This window comes from Salmo trutta, chromosome 4, assembly GCF_901001165.1.
Source record: "Salmo trutta chromosome 4, fSalTru1.1, whole genome shotgun sequence".
In the NCBI taxonomy this organism is placed as follows: Eukaryota; Metazoa; Chordata; class Actinopteri; order Salmoniformes; family Salmonidae; genus Salmo; species Salmo trutta.
In genome coordinates, this window is record NC_042960.1 from 69,450,687 (window position 1) to 69,466,307 (window position 15,621).

General features: G+C 42.9%; 1 pseudogene; it reads left to right on the forward strand.

The window, feature by feature from the left end:
- The first annotated feature begins 1,473 nt into the window (after positions 1–1,473).
- LOC115191414 (tripartite motif-containing protein 16-like) lies at positions 1,474–15,413 on the forward strand (annotated as a pseudogene).
- Positions 15,414–15,621: the final 208 nt, after the last annotated feature.

A 15,621-nucleotide genomic window follows, 5' to 3' on the forward strand; every position in this document is an offset into this window, starting at 1 on the left:
CTTCTCCCTGAGAATTGTATGTTTTGAACAATGTGTTTTCTATTTTTCGGTGTATTGTTTACTGACTGCTTGAGAGTGTATATCATTTTGATGACTTTGTTTATGATTTGAGAGCAGTGTTTGATTTTGAACACAGGTAAAGCTGTTTTGAGGCGAATGTTTCATTTTGCGAGAGGAGTCAGAGGTTATGTAAACACTGCCTGAAGATGAGGTTTAGTGTTTAATGTTTTCAGGAAATAGAGTAAGGTTTCAGAAATTGTGTTTTAGCAATTGAGAAAAACTGTAATACAGAAAGTATTTGGAAGTAGATGGACCAAACAGCAACAACCGTTTCAGTAACGGTTACAAAACCTTTTTTCTTGCTTGTTGACAGTGATACTGTATGTTGTTATCTACCTTAGTTGAGCAAGTCACTCTGGAGAAGCTAACGGACTAAAATACGAATGTATATGTGAAAATCAACATACCAAATGTACCACAAAGCACACTGGGTATTATTATTATTGGCCTTGTTTGGGGGCGGAGCTCATTAGAATAATACTCAGCATGCTTCACAATATTTTACTTTTACATTTGAGTCATTTACCAGACGCTCTGTTTAGTGCATTGATCTTCAGACAGCTAGGTGAGACAACAACATATTACAATCGTATCAAGTACATTTTCCCTCAACAAAATATATATCAACATTTTTACATACACATTTATATTTAGTTCATTTAGCAGACAGTCTTATCACACCATAGTACTATCATACTGCTGATACCAATGTTGTCATTTAGCAGACAGTCTTATGACACCTTAGTACTATCATACTGCTGATACCAATGTTGTCATTTAGCAGACAGTCTTATCACACCATAGTACTATCATACTGCTGATACCAATGTTGTCATTTAGCAGACAGTCTTATCACACCATAGTACTATCATACTGCTGATACCAATGTTGTCATTTAGCAGGCAGTCTTATCACACCATAGTACTATGACTGCTGATACCAATGTTGTCATTTAGCAGACAGTCTTATCACTCCATAGTACTATCATACTGCTGATACCAATGTTGTCATTTAGCAGACAGTCTTATCACACCATAGTACTATCATACTGCTGATACCAATGCAGGGTGAAAGGGGACCTCAAGATGTGAACCGATATAATAAATGGTAAAGAAAAGTATTTAGTGTCAGCTGTGCCACTAGAGATTCTGGGTTCGAGTCCAGGCTCTGTCGCAGGCGGCCGCGACCGGGAGACCCGCGACAGAGCATAATATAAATACTAACCATCTCTGCCTACTAACCAACACACTGTCATACTTCCTTATCAAAGAAACCACACCACCTCTACATACAGAAAATACAGTCAAGTAGGAAACCACTCCCTGTCCTCTGGTGTAGAGTTCCATGAAACACAAAGTCATCTTTCACACTGAACAGAAAGTCATCTTTGACAATCAACAGAAAATCATCTTTCACACTGCCATTGCTTAACCTACAGGAGAGAGCACCAAAATGGCAGAGAATCAGGAACTGTTCTGTTGCTCCATCTGTCTGGATCTACTGAAGGATCCGGTGACTACTGCCTGTGGACGAAGTTACTGTAGAATCTGTATTGAGGGCTGCTGAGATCAGGATGTTCTGAAAGGGGTCTATAGCTGTCCTCAGTGCAGAGAGACCTTCACTCCAAGGCCTAATCTGAGGAAAAATAACATGTTGGCTGAGCTGGTGGAGAAACTGAAGAAGACAGGACTCCAGGCTGCTCCCCCTCCTGCTCTGTGCTATGCTGGACCTGGAGATGTGGTGTGTGATTTCTGCACTGGGACCAGAAAGCAGAAAGCCCTCATGTCCTGTCTGCTGTGTCTGGCCTCTTACTGTGAGACTCACCTCCAACCTCACTATGAATTTCCTGCTTTCAAGAAGCACAAGCTGGTCAAAGCCACCGCACAACTACAGGAGAAGATCTGCTCTCATCATGACAAACTGCTGGAGGTTTACTGTCGTACCGATCAGCAGTGTATCTGTCTGCTTTGTGTGATGGATGAACATAAAGGCCATGATACAGTGTCAGCTGCCGCAGAGAGGACTGAGAAACAGGTAAGACCAGAACAACTTGTTGGTGACTGTCTGATAAACAAAGAATTAAAGATACAGTAGGAACTAAGGCTGTTTGAATATGAGATCATTCAAATGAAATCGATCCACAAATATGAACACACACCTTGAGTATATAGATATGTTAACCCAGATATTCCAAATGTAACACCATTTTCTGAAGTCAAACACCATTATCAATCTGACTGCCCTTTAATGAGTCCAAAGTTCAGTCTCAACCTCTTGATACATGTAGGCCAACTGTAAAACTATAATCATTCACATAGCAACATAATATAATATTGTAAAGGGACTTCCTCAGGATTGTAGACCTTCCTCTCTATGGGTCCTATGTCACATTACTATACTATTGATCTACTGGACTAATAAAGCTTGATAGCTAATTGAAGAGTGATTCTCCACAGAGGCAGCTGGGGATGAGTCAGCAGAAGGTCCAGCAGAGATTCCAGGAGAGAGAGAAGGAGCTGAAGGAGCTCCAACAGGCTGTGGAGTCTCTCAAGGTGAGTATTGTTGACCAGAGAAGACACACCATTTCACTTCTCTCCTCCAGTCAGAGAGAGAGAGAGGGGCCCCTCTTCAATCCCACTGACCCCACTGTTGGGAACAGGCTGTCTGGACCCCTTTCAGAGAATAGACTGCTTAATGTAACTGATGGGATATGAACCCAGGTCTACCGTGGGATAAACCAACATCTTGACCATTACATCAAGAGGACATTCCCTATTGGGCCGACACTGATTTAGAAGTTGCAGGCGGGGCTACCTCATCACATAACCATGAGTAACCATGACTGACTCAGGTCCCCTATACATTAACATGGAGCTCTCTCTCTCAATTCAATTCAAAGATCTTTATTGGCATGGGAAACATATGTTTACATTACCAAAGCAAGATAAATAGATACTAAACAAAAGTGAAATGAAATAAACAATTTGAAATGAAAAGTAAACATTACAGTCATAAAAGTTTCAAAGGAATAGAGACATTTCAAGTTTTCGCTCCGTGTCACGCAACAAGATCTGTTTCATGTTTTGCTCTTATGAACAGGACACCATTGAAATGTGTGATTTCTTGGGTCACGTTAAATGTGGAGGTGGAACAATTGAAGTTGAAAATTCCTAGTGTTTGTGATGCCCGCCGATTGGTATGACGCAGACCCGGTGGTGAGCGTGGTGAAACAGAGGAGTCACTGTCAGTCCTTTTGAGTCTTTACCCGACAAAGTCATGTTGGGATATATCAGTTATCCTGTTAGAGTCTTTGTGTTGAATCCACTGAGCTGTTTCAGGTGCAACGTTTATGGTCATGTTGCAGCAGTTTGTAGGAGGGAGATTACAAGATGTGGGAAGTGTGGAGGAGGTCATGGGTTAGAGGATTGTGTAGTTTTGGTGGATAAAGTTCTGTGTGTCAACTGTAGGGGTGTCCATGTTGCTGGGGATCAGAGGTGTCTGGTGAGAGAGAGGCAAGTTGAGGTGCAGAAGGTGTCGTATGCTGAAGCAGTGAAGAAAGTAGAGGAGGATGGTCAAGGGTGAGGAATCCTGAGAGGATCCCTGTGAGTAGTAGATCTGTGACAGCACAGAGGGATAGGCCAACGAGGGATGTTCAGTTGAATTCATAGCAATGGTTATCAACTGTACCTCAGAAATAGAACGTAAATCACAGACAATAGATGTTGTGGTGGCAGCTGCAGAGAAGTATTTTGTCATATAAGATTTGACTTCAGAAGATTTCCAGGGTGTGTTGAGTGGTGGTGTCCCGTCCTCCCAGGTCGTTGGCATGGTGCAGGAGCAGATAGGGTCAAAGTAGTGGAATGGGGTAGTGGGTTTTTAATGAGTGTAGGGTTAGTTGGCATGGTGCAGGAGCAGATAGGGCCAAAGAAGTGGAATGGGGTAGTGGGTTTTTAATGAGTGTAGGGCTAGTTGGCATGGTGCAGGAGCAGATAGGGTCAAAGTAGTGGAATGGGGTAGTGGATGAGTGTAGGGTTAGTTGGCATGGTGCAGGAGCAGACAGGGTCAAAGTAGTGGAATGGGGTAGTGGGTTTTTAACGAGTGTAGGGTTAGTTGGAAGGGTGTTTTTTTATTTGAAAAAATATGAAATGTTCCTTTTCCTATTTTGTATCAGAAAGTAAAAAAGATTTATATTATAGTCCAGTTGGGGCGGTAATACAACATATTGGATGCCAACCGCCGTTAACCTCCAGAGAAGAAGAAACGTTATATTATGTCAATGTACAGTGTTGTAACGATGTCTCTCTCTCTCATTCCATCACTTTCGTGGTAGTTGGTTGTGTGGGTCTCTGGTTATGAATCGGGTGCTGACAGACAATCGTTGATGGATATTTATAGAGCTCTGATCAGGATGACAATTGATTACGGGTGTATAGTTTATGGAACAGCAGCAAAGACTTAAGCTGGACAGAATCCAGTATATAGCTTTAAGGATATGTATTGGTGCATTTAAATCAACATCTGTATGTGTCTTACTAGTGGAGGCAGGTGAGATGCCTTTGGGTATACGGCGTAATAAAATGTCATTATATTATTGGGTTGCAAGGCTGTGAGGTTGAGCATCCCACTGCTACTGTTCTAGATGACTGTTGGGAATATACTAGTAGACAAGACAGTGGTTTTGGTTGGACAGTTGGAAAGTTGCTGATGAGAGTGGTTTGAGGGAGTTAGAGGTTGGCCCTTCTGTGGTGAATGTTCCTCCAGGGTTACTCCCAGATCCTGTTGTTGATCTAACCTTGGTAGACAAAAGGAAAAAAATGGTCAGAAGTAGTGAGATTCTGCTGGGTCCCAGCACATTCAGGTGTGGAAGGGAATGAAATTGTAGACCAGTTATCTAAAAGAGCTTTAAAACAAGATATAATATATATTAATGTTCCACTGGGTAGCTGGTTAGCTAAAAGAGCTTTAAAACAAGATATAATATATATTAATGTTCCACTGGGTAGAGGTGAGGACATATGTAAGATCAGAGACATTTTGACAGATGTGTGGCAGAAGAGATGGGGACTCTGAGCACAAGGGACGGCATTTATATGTCCTCTAATGGTCGGTGGACCAAGGTTCAAAGGTCAGATTAGGAAGGAAGAGGTGGTGTTTACTCGATTGTGCTTAGAGCATTGTACATTGAACAGGTCCTTACATCTGGTTGGCAGCATGTGAATGGTTTGTGTCTGGAGGGTTTTGTCAATGAAACGGTGGAGCATGTGTTGTTATATTGTTGTAAGGATGTTGAAGAGAGGGAAAGATTGAAGTGTATGGTCATTGAGGTTGGATGGGGTTGGAGGGGGGGTTGGAAGGCATTTGGGGGAGGGATGGGGGAGGGTCTATTTGAAGTTAGTAGGGCTCTTTTTTATTTTCTCAGAAGTACTGAGTTAGGTAGGAGGATTTAGAAATGGTGTAAACCGTGATTGAACACACTCCAGCACAGTAGGTGGCGCCATGCACCTTTAACGTTGGTTTGCGGACCGCCATTATATCATAGAAGAAGAAGGTGTTGTGTGAGGGTTTTGTGGTTCCTGAGGAGGGCAACTATTCTTTTTGCGTATTTTCTAGTTGTTAAGGGTTTATTTATTGGTTTCAACTGTTTATCGGTTAGAGTTGAGGGGGGAGTAGGGTAGTTTGTTTGGGAGGTGTGATATCCTCAACCGAGTGGAGAAGAAACGCTGTCTTCAGGTGCGTTCTGGAGAATGGTGTGGAGGAATTATTGATCATGGTTGGTGAACAGGTGGGAGAGGAACATATACACTCTGTATCCAGAATGAACAAGGCGGTGGTTGTGGTAATGTAAAAGGTGAGTCTTGTTGCCCGGCTAGTTACCAGTATGATTTATGTGAGGGGTGTGTTGGTGCCGATTTCGACAAGAGTAGTGGTGTCTAATCTGCCACCGTATGAACAGATCCATAAAGAGTTGGTTGGTTTTGGTTGGGTGTCTCTTTTCGTAGGCAAGTGTTTGTTTCTTAACTGAATTCAAGGTTAAACAGGGGAGGGGTGGTACACAGGGTTTGTTTAGGGCAGACAAGCGCGATCAGCCAGATAAATCTAGTTCACTGCATCCGCCATAGAGCCCAGTTATATAATATTACCATGTGTCCCAGCTGTTTGCCGTAGTTTTGAAGTAAACGCGAAAAAGCGGGGCTTGTTTTAGGTAATGTCTCACCCTGCCAGCTCCTATTAGTTGTATTGAAAAAACAGGTCTTATTTTAGGCCATGTTTCACCCTGCCAGCTCCTATTAGTTGTATTGAAAAAACAGGTCTTATTTTAGGTCATGTTTCACCCTGCCAGCTCCTATTAGTTGTATTGAAAAAACAGGTCAAATTTTAGTTGATGTTTCACCCTGCCAGATCCTATTAGTTGTATTGAAAAAACAGGTCTTATTTTAGGTCATGTTTCACCCTGCCAGCTCCTATTAGTTGTATTGAAAAAACAGGTCTTATTTTAGGCCATGTTTCACCCTGCCAGATCCTATTAGTTGTATTGAACAAACAGGCCTTATTTTAGGTCATGTTTCACCCTGCCAGCTCCTATTAGTTGTATTGAACACTGTTGCACCAACTCACCTTCTGAAAGTTCTATTCCCAGTCCATTGTTCTGCGTCACAATGTCAGCTTCACTATTGTTATCAATGAGACCAGCCCGCATCAACTTCTATGGGCTACGTGGGACGCTAGCGTCCCACCCGCGGTACACACTATCAACAGCCTGTGAAACATCAGGGCGCCAAATTTGAAAACTATTGTCATAATTCAAATTTCTCAAACATACAACTATCTTACACCCTTTGAAAGATAAACATCTCCTTAATCTAACCACGTTGTCCGATTTCAAAAAGGCTTTACGGCGAAAGCATAAAGTTAGATTATGTTAGGACAGTACATAGACAAAACATTACACACAGCCATTTTCAATGCAAAGACAGGCGTCACCAAAAGCAGAAAACCAGCTAAAATTATGCACTAACCTTTGACATTCTTCATCAGATGACACTCCTATGACATTATGTTAGACAATACATGCATTTTGTTCTATCAAGCTCATTTTTATCTCCAAAAACAGCATTTTACAGTGGCGCGTGACGTTCAGAAAACGTATTTCCCCCAAAACTCTCGGTGAACAGCACAACAATCTACAAAAATACTCGTCATAAACGTTGATAAAATATTAAACTGTTATTCAAAGAATTATAGATTAACATCTCCTGAATGCAACCGCATTGTCAGATTTCAAAATAACTTTACTGGGAGAGCACACTGCAATAACCTGAGTACTGTGCTCAGAAAAATACACTACGCAATACAGATACCCGCCATTTTGGAGTCATAATGTACTGAAGCGCGCGGGACTTTTCGTCACGAATGTGCAAAAAATATATATTTACGTTCGTTCAAACATGTCAAACGTTGTATAGCATCAATCTTTAGGGCCTTTAGAACGTGAAACTTCAGTAATATTCCAACCGGACCCATGCTATGTCTTGAAAAAAGTTTTGGAACATAGGTCCTTTCTTACGTGAATGCACGCAATGAACTGAAGTGGTTTTCTCAGTGACCTGATTCCCAGCCTGCTTGTTCGGTCCGTGTTTGCCGCAAAAGGCAAAAAAAAAGACTGTTGACATCTAGTGGAAGCCTTAGGAAGTGCAAAATGAACCCTAACTCACTGTGTGTCAGAAAGGTAAGGACTTGGAAAAAAATACAGGCACCAGATTTTCATTTCCTGCTTGGAATCTTCTCAGGTTTTTGCCTGCTATATGAGTTATGTTATACTCACAGACACCATTCAAACAGTTTTAGAAACTTCAGAGTGTTTTCTATCCGAAAATCACTAATAATATGCATATTCTATTTTCTGGGCCAGAGTAGTAACCTGTTGAAATTGGGTACGTTTTTCATCCGGCCGTGAAAATACTGCCCCCGAGCCCCAACAGGTTTTAACCTTGTAGGTTTACCTCAGGTAACTTATTATTAACTAGGTTACAGCTACTTGGTGAGGAAGCTCACTGTTCACCTGGTTACACGTTGTAGTGACCTACAGTGTTAGTGAGTAGAACAGATGGTTGGTGCAAAGACATCAAATGTTAAATATGTTTAAACATATTTTATTTCAGAAAAAGGTTTAAAACCTAAACAAAACGTATGTCCCTGTCCTCTTTTTCAAGATGTGGCTGATTTAAACAGCCAGAAAATATATTTTTTTAAATGAATAAATATATATATATTTTTATATGTTGTTTCTAAATGGCTGCTGGGTAATTTGATATGCGTTGAAATCTGTTGGTTCGTAGGCATCAAATAGAAAGAATGCTGCGCAGGTTCACTGAGTTTTAAACCAAAAGGATAGGTGGAGCTCATTGATTTGTAGCTCTGACACAGTTGCTACCTCAGATTATGCCCACAGAAGACCACAGGGAGAAGCAAGAGAGATATAAACCCATACAGTTTCTCTTTAAATACCCTGAACCTAACAATCAATCAAATGTATTTATGAAGCCCTTTTTACATCAGCAGATGTCACAAAGTGCTGTACAGAAACTCTAACCCTACGTATAACCTATTTTAGCCTGAACCTTAATTCTAGGGTAGGGTAGCCTACAACTATTTTAGTAATAATATTATGTTAGTAAATACCATTTTACTACTAAATAACATTTGTTATTTTTTTAAATTAAACCTATTTAAGCATTTGCTTTTTATTAGTTATTTTATTATATTTATTATTGCAAGGCAGAACACTTGATAAACAAGACTCATTTGTTTTATATGTTAAATGTGGTTTGAACTGGGTGACATAGTAACCTCTATGTGAAAGTCCAGTAATTGGCGTGGGACAGGTGGGGCAGGTTTGAGACTGATCTCTGGAATTAAATACACTTTATTTCTCAGCTGACTCACCAATATCTTTACGTGAATTAATAACTTTTAATTGGTAAATATTTCCAATAGATGGCAGCATAAGACCACGAAGCATCAGTTATAGGCTACAAGCAGCAATATGATTGACATAAAATAGCATGCAACCAAAGACTATGTCCCATGATTTTCTAAAATGGTCACTCATTACTTTACAGTTAGCTATATATCTCTTGTTAGTCCTGTGTTGCTTTTGGGAGATCAAAACATTATTAACTATAGAAGGTATTGAACCCTGGTCAAATTACCACTAGTCAGATGTGCTGACCTCAACCCTAGTAAACATGCATTATAACATCATGTTAATATGTCATATTGGGAGTAAACAGCCTCGGAATAGAAAAGATGATGCATCTTCCAGCCCGACAATAAATGACATCATGCAGCCCTCACGGTTAGTAAATGTACCTCAACATGCCCCTCTCTTGTGGGAGAAGGCAGAGTGCTCGCTGCTCGCAGATTGAACAAGCTTTTGGAGGGGCTTGTTGAGTTGGATACTTGTACTTGAACTAAACTAATCTGATCTGTCTTATGCTGCCATCTATTAGAATTATTTAGCAACTGCAGCAGTACTGAATACAGTGGATATCCTTACTAAAGTTGTAATTACTCAGAATTACAAAATATAAAGTGTTATAGTTAATTTTATCACTAACAGCCATAAAATAACCATTTATAGCATAGTGTAACTGACATAAACCAAAAACATCATACATTCAGTTAATTATATTAAAATGTATATATTTAAATAGGTGACATTATCTGCCAGAGTAAAACCCACTTAACATGCACTGCTCAAAAAAATAAAGGGAACACTTAAACAACACAATGTAACTCCAAGTCAATCACACTTCTGTGAAATCAAACTGTCCACTTAGGAAGCAACACTGATTGACAATAAATTTCACATGCTGTTGTGCAAATGGAATAGACAACAGGTGGAAATTATAGGCAATTAGCAAGACACCCCCAATAAAGGAGTGGTTCTGCAGGTGGGGACCACAGACCACTTCTCAGTTCCTATGCTTCCTGGCTGATGTTTTGGTCACTTTTGAATGCTGGCGGTGCTTTCACTCTAGTGGTAGCATGAGACGGAGTCTACAACCCACACAAGTGGCTCAGGTAGTGCAGCTCATCCAGGATGGCACATCAATGCGAGCTGTGGCAAGAAGGTTTGCTGTGTCTGTCAGCGTAGTGTCCAGAGCATGGAGGCGCTACCAGGAGACAGGCCAGTACATCAGGAGACGTGGAGGAGGCCGTAGGAGGGCAACAACCCAGCAGCAGGACCGATACCTCTGCCTTTGTGCAAGGAGGAGCAGGAGAAGCACTGCCAGAGCCCTGCAAAATGACCTCCAGCAGGCCACAAATGTGCATGTGTCTGCTCAAACGGTCAGAAACAGACTCCATGAGGGTGGTATGAGGGCCCGACGTCCACAGGTGGGGGTTGTGCTTACAGCCCAACACCGTGCAGGACGTTTTGCATTTGCCAGAGAACACCAAGATTGGCAAATTCGCCACTGGCGCCCTGTGCTCTTCACAGATGAAAGCAGGTTCACACTGAGCACGTGACAGAGTCTGGAGACGCCGTGGAGAACGTTCTGCTGCCTGCAACATCCTCCAGCATGACCGGTTTGGCGGTGGGTCAGTCATGGTGTGGGGTGGCATTTCTTTGGGGGGCCTCCATGTGCTCGCCAGAGGTAGCCTGACTGCCATTAGGTACCGAGATGAGATCCTCAGACCCCTTGTGAGACCATATGCTGGTGCGGTTGGCCCTGGGTTCCTCCTAATGCAAGACAATGCTAGACCTCATGTGGCTGGAGTGTGTCAGCAGTTCCTGCAAGAGGAAGGCATTGATGCTATGGACTGGCCCGCCTGTTCCCCAGACCTGAATCCAATTGAGCACATTTGGGACATCATGTCTCACTCCATCCACCAACGCCACGTTGCACCACAGACTGTCCAGGAGTTGGCTGATGCTTTAGTCCAGGTCTGGGAGGAGATCCCTCAGGAGACCATCCGCCACCTCATCAGGAGCATGCCCAGGCGTTGTAGGGAGGTCATACAGGCACGCGGAGGCATGTTTTGGAAGTGTTCCCTTTATTTTTTTGAGCAGTATATAAACACAGACACTGGAGACAGACACTGAAAATGAGCTTTTTTAATATAAACAATGAAACTGACATAAGGCGACTCCGGGATGCTGGCCTTCTGGCATTCTCGGCAGAGTTGCAAAGAAAAAGCCATATTTCAGACTTACCAATACAAATATCAAGATGGGAAAAAGAACTGGCACTGGACAGAGGACCTCTGCCAAGAAGGTCTGCATCCCGGAGTCGCCTCTTCACTGTTGACGTTGAGACTGGTGTTTTGCGGGTACTATTTAATGAAGCTGCCAGTTGAGGACTTGTGAGGCTTCTGTTTCTCAAACTCGACACACTAATGTACTTGTCCTCTTGCTCAGTTGTGCACCGGGACCTCCCACTCCTCTTTCTATTCTGGTTAGAGCCAGTTTGCGCTGTTCTGTGAAGGGAGTAGTACACAGCGTTGTACGAGAGCTTTAGTTTCTTGGCAATTTCTCACATTTAATAGCCTTCATTTCTCAGAACAAGAATAGACTGACGAGTTTCAGAAGAAAGTTATTTGTTTCTAGCCATTTTGAGCCTGTAATCAAATCCACAAAATGCTGATGCTCCAGATACTCAACTAGTCTAAAGAAGGCGAGTTTTATTTACATTTTTAGTAATTTAGCAGACACTCTTATCCAGAGCGACTTACAGTAGTGAATACATACATTTCATGCATTTTTTTTGGTACTGGACCCCGTGGGAATCAAACCCACAACCCTGGAGTTGCACACACCATGCCGGCGTTGCAAAGACCATGCTCTACCAACTAGGCCACAGTTGGTAGAGCATGAATCAGAACAACAGTTGTCAGCTGTGCTAACATAATTGCAAAAGGGTTTTCTAATGATCAATTAGCCTTTTAAAATGATAAACTTGGATTAGCTAACACAACATGCCGTTGGAACACAGGAGTGATGGTTGCTGATAATGGGCCTCTGTACACCTATGTACAGTTGAAGTGGGAAGTTTACATACACCTGAGCCAAATTCATTTAAACTCAGTTTTTTTTCACAATTCCTGACATTTAATCCTAGTAAAAAAATCCCTGTTTTAGGTCAGTTGGGATCACCACTTTATTTTAAGAATGTGAAATGTCAGAATAATGGTAGAGAGAATGATTTATTTCAGCTTTTATTTCTTTCATCACATTCCCAGTGGGTGAGAAGTTTACATACACTCAATTAGTATTTGGTATCATTGCCTTTAAATTGTTTAACTTGGGTGAAATGTTTCGGGTAGCCTTCCACAAGCTTCCCACAATAAGTTGGGTGAATTTTGTCCCATTCCTCCTGACAGAGCTGGTGAAACTAAGTCAGGTTTGTAGGCCTCCTTGCTAGTTCTGGGATTGATATGCACTTTTTGCACCAAATTAGCTTCATCTCAAGGAGACAAAACACGTGGGAATCGAACCCACAACCCTGGTGTTGCAAACACCATGCTCTACCAAATGAGCCACACGGGACCATAGGTAGGCCTCCATTGTAGGCCTCCATTGTAGGCCTCCTTGCTCGTTCTGGGATTGATTTGCACTTTTCGCACCAAAGTACGTTCAGCTCTAGGAGACAGAATGAGTCTCCTTCCTGAGCAGTATGACGGCTCTGTGGTCCCATGGTGTTTATACTTGCGTACTATTGTTTGTACAGATGAAGGTGGTACCTAGAGACATTTGGAAATTGCTCCCAAGGATAAACTAGACTTGTGGAGGTCTACAATTTGTTTTCTGAGGTCTTGGCTGATTTGTTTTGATTTTCCCATGATGTCAAGCAAAGAGGCACTGAGTTTGAAGGTAGGCCTTGAAATACATCCACAGCTACACCTCCAATTGACTCAAATGATGTCAATTAGCCTATCAGAAGCTTCTAAAGCCATGACATTTTCTGGAATTTTCCAAGCTGTTTGAAAGCACAGTCAACTTAGTGTATGTAAACTTTTGACCCACTGAATTGTGATACAGTGAATTATAAGTGAAATAATCTGTCTGTAAACAATTGTTGGACGGCAGCGTTCTGACTCAAAGCGGTGCAGAGGCTACTGTACATTCTCACTCTCTCTCTCTCTCTCTCTCTGTATCTCTCTCTCTCTCTCTCTCTCTCTCGCTCTCTCTCTCTCTCTCTCTCTCTTAACAGCGCTCTGCACAGTCAGCAGTGGAGGACAGTGATCAGATCTTTACTGAGCTGATCCGCTCCATTGAGAGAAGGAGCTCTGAGGTGAAGGAGCTGATCAGAGCCCAAGAGAAGGCTCAAGTGAGTCAAGCTGAAGGACTCCTGGAGCAACTGAAGCAGGAGATAGCTGAGCTGAGGAAGAGAAGCACTGAGCTGGAGCAGCTCTCACACACAGAGGATCACATCCATTTCCTCCAGGTAACTAAACTGCCTTGTTACATGTGATATGAAATTAACTTAATGTGAAACTATTCATATCAATCATTATGTTGTCCTCTCTCTCTCTGTCCCTCTCTCTCTCCCCGTCTCTCTATTTCTCTTCCCTTCTCTCTCTGTCCCTCTCTCTCTCTGTCCCTGTCTCTCTCTGTCCCTGTCTCTCTCTGTCCCTGTCTCTCTCTTTGTCTGTCTCTCTGTCCCTCTCTCTCTCTCTGTCCCTCTCTCTCTCTCTCTCTCTCTCTCTCTCTGTCCGTCTCTCTCTCTCTGTCCGTCTCTCTCTCTCTGTCCGTCTCTCTCTCTCTGTCCGTCTCTCTCTCGCTGTCCCCCTCTCGCTGTCCCACTCTCTCTGTCCCACTCTCTCTGCCACCCCCCACTCTCTCTCTCTCTCTCCTCTCTCCTCCCTCTCCTTCTCTCTCTCTCTCTCTCTCTCCTCTCTCTCTGTCCGTCCCTTCTCTCTCTCTCTCTCTCTCTGTCCGTCCCCCCTCTCTCTCCCTCTGTCCCTCTCTCTCTCTCTCTCTCTGTCCGTTCTCTCTCTCTCTGTCCGTCTCTCTCTCTCTGTCCGTCTCTCTCTCTCTGTCCGTCTCTCTCTCTCTGTCCCTCTCTCTCTCTCTGTCCCTCTCTCTCTCTCTGTCCCACTCTCTCTGCCCTCCCTCTCTCTCTCTCTCTCCCTCTCCTCTTTCTCTCTCTCTCTCTCTCTCTCTCTCTCTCTCTCTGTCCGTCCCTCTCTCTCTCTCTCTCTCTCTATGTCCGTCCCCCTCTCTCTCCCTCTGTCTCTCCCTCTCTCTCTCTCTCCAGAGTTATCAGTCTCTCTCCAGTATCAGTGTATCTTCAGACTTACCCAGCATCGTTGTCCGTCCTCTTCAGCACTTTGTAGATGTGAGTAAGACTGTGTCTGAACTGAGAGAGAAACTAGAAGACTTCCTTAAAGGAGAATGGACCAAGATCTCCACTACAGGTGTGTTGAAAACAAAAGAACATCAACTTTAGACCATTGAAAGCTCCCTACTAGTCATATATATGTGGAATATGGTATGATGATAACATTCCCTCTCTCTGTCAATGTGTTTGTGTGTCTGTAGTGAATATAGTGGAGGTTGTGCTGCCTCCAGATCCCAAGACCAGAGACCAGTTGTTACAATGTGAGTCTCTTTATTGTGAAGTAACTAACAGTCTCTTTTTACTGACACTCCTAACAATCCCTCTAGAAATATATAGCAATAGTAGATCTAATCAAAGACTGGGTATCTATCTGACTCCTCATATTTCTCTGATTTGATCTCTGCTGTGCTCTAATCAAAGACAGGGTAGATACAGTATCTGACTTAACTTATTGTTCTGACTCCCCTCATTGGTCTCTGCTCTTCTCTTCTCCCAGATTCCTATCAGCTCACACTGGACCCAAACACAGCAAACACACGCCTCTCTCTGTCTGAAGGGAACAGAAAGGTGACCTATACAAGCCAAGTCCAACCATATCCTGACCATCCAGACAGATTCACCAACACCTACCAGGTTCTGTGTAGAGAGGGTCTGTCTGGACGCTGTTACTGGGAGGTGGAGTGGACTGGGGAGTGGGTTTATACAGCAGTCTCATATAAAGACATCAGCAGAACAGGGTCAGGTGAGGCATTTGGACACCATAACAAGTCCTGGAGATTACTGTGCTGTAGTGGTGGTTATTGTTTCAAACACAATAATGTTGTGACTAAAGTATCAGGCCCTCAGTCCACCAGAGTAGGAGTGTACCTGGATCACAAGGCAGGTACTCTGTCCTTCTACAGTGTCTCTGACACAATGACCCTCCTCCACAGAGAACAGACTACATTCACTCAGCCCCTCTATCCTGGGTTTAGTCTCAATGGTACTGCTGAGCTGGTTAAACTGTAGTAGGGTCCACATAGATACTAGTCATGCTGGTGTGGTCTATAGCTGAGCTGGTTAAACTGTAGTAGGGTCCACATAGATACTAGTCATGCTGGTGTAGTCTATAGCTGAGCTGGTTAAACTGTAGTAGGGTCCACATAGATACTAGTCATGCTGGTGTAGTCTATAGCTGAGCTGGTTAAACTGTAGTAGGGTCCAAATAGACACTAGT